Below are 6000 nucleotides of genomic sequence, written 5' to 3'. Positions count from 1 at the left end.
AACCCAAGGAAACCCTGCAGGAAGCAGATCTTTATACTGAGGTCATCCAATGGGAGCAGACATGCAGATTCCCACACAGGTGAATGATAATCAGTCACAAGCTGACAGCAGGGAAAGACAGACAAAGCTATGCAACTTGCATGGAAATAGATCAGAACTGCCTGAGCTGCAGCACTACTTCCAGCAATAGCTGCTGCAGCAGCGATCATTACAGTACCCCCGCCTTTAAAAGTGGATTCCAGACGCTTTTCAAAACTGAAATTTCCAACAAAACAGTCTGACTGATAATTCATGATGACCGGGACAGCCCGGCAAGACCGAATTCCAGAATCAGTCCCCACAAGACTGGACCCATCAGAACCAGAACCTACAGAACCATGCCCATCAGTACTACAAGCCCCAGTGTGACACCCATCAGAACCATGATTTCCAGAAGAAAGCCCTCCAAAACTCCCTGAGCGATACCCACCGCCTTCCAGGAACCGTTCAGAAACGCCAAAGCCTTTGCAATGCCCACCGGTACTGTCTTTACCAACACAAAACCCACTGTTGAACCAGTCCAAGGCACCAGGACAAGTTTTCTCAGAGACCTCCCAGAACACCTTGAAGCTCCAAAGAGATCCCCATAGGTCAGAATGCCCTTTAGGCTCACATGGAGAACTATCAAGAACCCCTATGGAACCTAGGGCAATTCCCGAGTCAGGGCCACAAGGACAAACATCAGTATCAGGGCTTTCAGGGACCAGAACCATCTCTGGGCATGCAGGCAGACTGGCAACATCAGAACATGTTCCCACTAAGGAAGCATCAGAGCACGCTAACACCTTAAACACACTTGGGCATTCTGGCACACAAAGAACATCTGGGCACACTGGCACAAGAGAAACCTCTGGGCATGTCAAGGAACTGTGAGCCTCAGGGTCAGCCAAGACAGGACCAAAACCAGGACTGGCCAAAAAAAATCATCATGACTAGACTTCGCAACTACTGGATTTTTACACGAGAATGCAGGATCAGACTTAGATGTCGCTGATTCCAGCAAAGTCAGTAACAAATCAGATTCAGGGGCACTAACAAGACAGGACAAATCTTCTGATGTATGCACTGAACCAGATAGGGACTCCACAACTACCTCTGGACTGGACAGAGACTCATCTAATACACTGGATTGGAGCTCATGAGGCGCTGCAGAACAAGTCAGCATTGCAGCAGCCCCCACTGGACTAGGCAAAACTGAGGAATTCCCTGGACAGGAAGGGGACTCTGGAACCTCTGCCACAGCGGCCAGAGAACCAGAATCTTTCAGGATACAGGGCTGGGTTTCAGGAACACACATCAGACCGGACTGAAATTCTGAGATTTCTATTATTTTGACCAGAGAATCAGAATTATCCATGTTACAGGGCAAGACTTCTGAAACATTCAGAGGACAGGGCTGGAGTTCCTCGGCTGTTACAACACTGGAGAGGGACTCAACATTGGTTAAATCAGACTGTGTACAGGGCAAGGTATCTGACACAATTGCTGACGAGGACAATATTTCAATGGCTTCTGCTTTGCTGGGCAGAAATTCATCAAGTTTTATTAGAGCAGACTGTAATTCCAAAACAGCTGCTAGACAAGTGAATATTACTGCAACACCAACTGAGGTAAGCAGTGCTTCAGCCTCCTCTGCTAGAGGGTTTAAAGTATCCAAAGTACTGGGTGAAGCATAAGACTCTGCGACCACAGCTTCACTGGACAGGATCACTGAACAGTCCATATTGCAGGGCAAAACCATGGAAGCACCTGCTGGACAGCATAATGATTCTGTGACCTGAGTTTCATTGGAGAGATCTACTGCACAATTCATGGTACAGGGCAAATTTATTGGAAAATTTTCCGAACAAGGTAATAATTCTGCGATTTCAGGTTCACATAGCAGATGCTCTGAGCTATTCACGAAACTAGAGCGAGGTGTAGAAACAGGAAGATCAAGACACAATGTTTGCGCATCTGAATCAGCATTCATTTGTAAAATTGGAAAATTCAGATGCTGGGGTTCTGAGTTTACTAGACAGGGTTGCTGGGACTCGGAAACTGATGTAGTGCATCTATTGGCATCTGCTGGATCAGACAGGAGTTGAACTTTATTAACACAGGTAATTTCTGCAGAAGTGTTTGCAGAGACAGGCAAGATTTTTCTGGTATCAAATTAATAAGAGCAAAAAGGAAAGGTCCTCAGGCCACCATAATTATACCAATATACAAAAAGATTTATTGCAAAATATTTTATACAAAGCACAATCCCCTAGATGTAGCCCATAATTAAGTAATAATCACTCCCCAAATTTAAATTTAAAAACCAAAGGACCATGCGGAGCAAAGGTTATGCATGAGTGATGCAGTGCCCGCAACTAAATCAGCATGTCAATCATTGGCCTAGGCCTATAAGACTATACACACCAACACAGTCGCCCGCGCATACATACACCTTTCATTCTGCCATCATATCTCAAAGATTGTCTTCGGGGGCCCCCCTCTTCCTCCCTTTGTCTAAGGATAGGATTGTCCATATACAGGTTACAAGTTCCAGTGAAAACAGCCAACGGCTTCCGGATATCTTGTCACATGATTCCATTAGGCATAATATGATATAATATGATATGAGTATGGATGGGTCTCACCCGTGGAGAAGTCCCCTCAGCGTGTCATGCAGTGCCGCTCACTCCTTACAGACGTTTGAGCGATCCAGAGACCATGCGCATGGTGATGCCGGTATCCCCTCAGGCTGCCGGTATAGATGATTTCGCCTTGTGTTATTTTCAACACGCTGGACGCACTCAATGCGCTGGTCCTGTAAGCGGGGTTGATTGTGGCCGCCAAGGTGACGTCACGCGTCATGCACGCAAACACTCAGCAGGCCAATGCTCCGCCCACCGACGCGTTTCACGCCCACATTGGGCGTTTCATCAGGGTGTGGCCTATGCGGCCATTACGATCCCTTAAAAGCACTTTCCATAGTCCCTCCTACACCGTAACCACGGCAACCAGCACGCTTCCACCTACGGACTTATACGGAGGCTGGATTGGGTCATAAATATAAATAAAAGGAAAACAATGTCTTTTATTCTGCGCATACCTTTCAAATAGATTCGTGAGTTCTCTCGGATGGATACAATTCCTACTGTATGTATATATTTCTCAATAAATCAAAATGTCCAGATCATATTGTGGGATAGAAACGGGGGAACAATGCAACATTATCCCAAACTTGTGGATGGCCGCTTCTTATCCAAGCATGTAGAATCTAACAACATCAAGGTAGTTATATAAATGTATGAGTCATAACGGAAAATAGATGGCAAGACACTAGTCATGCGCTGCGGTACCATTCATACTACATGCATTACCCACATAGCTGCAAGCAAAATACAGCTCATAAAGGTACATATTGAACTTAGGGATTATCTATATCTATTATGTCTCAAAAAGGGGGAAAGGTCCAATTCAGCATTAAGGCCAAGAGGGGTGACTGTACCTAATTTAAAAATCCACATTGCCTCCTTGCAATAAAGGACCTCATCAAAGTCCCCCCTCCTGCCGGAGATTTTTAGACTATACAAACCTTTTACCAAAGTCCCCCTTAAAGAACTATTATGACACTCCCTATAATGTTCATATATTGTACCTGTAGCTTTGCCTCCTGTTATTTTTCCAAAATGTTCCAAAACCCGTTCTTTCAAGCTTCTTTTTGTTTTCCCCACATATGTAAGTTTACATGGACATTGAATTGAGTATATTACTCTGGTCGTATCACAGTTAATGAAGGACCTGATAGTAAATTCTTTCCTTCCATTGCTGCTATAAAAAACATTAGTATGTTCAATATAGGGACATAATTTGCATTTGGAGCACTTGTACATTCCAACCGGTCTCCTGCGATCTAACCAAGTCGAGGGGTTCCTCTGAATCTCACTATGTACCAAGGAGTCCCTCAAATTGGGTGCCCTTCTGGCAGTGATAAGAGGACGCGGCCCTACGACCTTGGCAATCTCCTGGTCAGCAGTTAGGATTGGCCAAAATTTGGTAAGTAACCCCCTTAGGTCATCCCAATGGGATCCGAAACCGGTTATGAGCCGCATATGTCCCTCCCCCTCCGCACTTCGCGGCATCCCCCTGGGGGCCAACAATTCCTGTCGGTCCTTACCCCATGCCTTCTTAAGCGCCTTGCGCAATACTGAGTGTGAATAACCTCTGTCCCGGAACCGCTGGTACATCAGACGAGATTCCCTCCTGAAATCTTCGTCTCTACCACAGTTTCTACGTAAACGGAGAAACTGACCGTAGGGGATACCTCTTTTTAAAGACACCGGATGATGGCTTGCGGCATGCAAAAGTGTATTGCCTGCCGTTGGTTTACGAAAAGATGTGGTTACTACCACATCCCCTTCCACTTTCAACATAAGATCAAGGAAAGAAATTTCCATACCAAAGGTATATGTCAATTTAATATTCTTGTTGTTCTGGTTTAACTTGGCCACAAAATCACCAAGCTGCCCCGCCGTTCCTGTCCATGGTGATTTTGTGGCCAAGTTAAACCAGAACAACAAGAATATTAAATTGACATATACCTTTGGTATGGAAATTTCTTTCCTTGATCTTATGTTGAAAGTGGAAGGGGATGTGGTAGTAACCACATCTTTTCGTAAACCAACGGCAGGCAATACACTTTTGCATGCCGCAAGCCATCATCCGGTGTCTTTAAAAAGAGGTATCCCCTACGGTCAGTTTCTCCGTTTACGTAGAAACTGTGGTAGAGACGAAGATTTCAGGAGGGAATCTCGTCTGATGTACCAGCGGTTCCGGGACAGAGGTTATTCACACTCAGTATTGCGCAAGGCGCTTAAGAAGGCATGGGGTAAGGACCGACAGGAATTGTTGGCCCCCAGGGGGATGCCGCGAAGTGCGGAGGGGGAGGGACATATGCGGCTCATAACCGGTTTCAGATCCCATTGGGATGACCTAAGGGGGTTACTTACCAAATTTTGGCCAATCCTAACTGCTGACCAGGAGATTGCCAAGGTCGTAGGGCCGCGTCCTCTTATCACTGCCAGAAGGGCACCCAATTTGAGGGACTCCTTGGTACATAGTGAGATTCAGAGGAACCCCTCGACTTGGTTAGATCGCAGGAGACCGGTTGGAATGTACAAGTGCTCCAAATGCAAATTATGTCCCTATATTGAACATACTAATGTTTTTTATAGCAGCAATGGAAGGAAAGAATTTACTATCAGGTCCTTTATTAACTGTGATACGACCAGAGTAATATACTCAATTCAATGTCCATGTAAACTTACATATGTGGGGAAAACAAAAAGAAGCTTGAAAGAACGGGTTTTGGAACATTTTGGAAAAATAACAGGAGGCAAAGCTACAGGTACAATATATGAACATTATAGGGAGTGTCATAATAGTTCTTTAAGGGGGACTTTGGTAAAAGGTTTGTATAGTCTAAAAATCTCCGGCAGGAGGGGGGACTTTGATGAGGTCCTTTATTGCAAGGAGGCAATGTGGATTTTTAAATTAGGTACAGTCACCCCTCTTGGCCTTAATGCTGAATTGGACCTTTCCCCCTTTTTGAGACATAATAGATATAGATAATCCCTAAGTTCAATATGTACCTTTAGGAGCTGTATTTTGCTTGCAGCTATGTGGGTAATGCATGTAGTATGAATGGTACCGCAGCGCATGACTAGTGTCTTGCCATCTATTTTCCGTTATGACTCATACATTTATATAACTACCTTGATGTTGTTAGATTCTACATGCTTGGATAAGAAGCGGCCATCCACAAGTTTGGGATAATGTTGCATTGTTCCCCCGTTTCTATCCCACAATATGATCTGGACATTTTGATTTATTGAGAAATATATACATACAGTAGGAATTGTATCCATCCGAGAGAACTCACGAATCTATTTGAAAGGTATGCGCAGAATAAAATACATTGTTTTCCTT

The sequence above is a fragment of the Hyperolius riggenbachi genome, chromosome 11 (assembly GCF_040937935.1).
Source record: "Hyperolius riggenbachi isolate aHypRig1 chromosome 11, aHypRig1.pri, whole genome shotgun sequence".
Lineage (NCBI taxonomy): Eukaryota > Metazoa > Chordata > Amphibia > Anura > Hyperoliidae > Hyperolius > Hyperolius riggenbachi.
The sequence above is the reverse complement of the archived record's forward strand: the minus strand, read 5'-3'. Positions refer to the sequence as shown.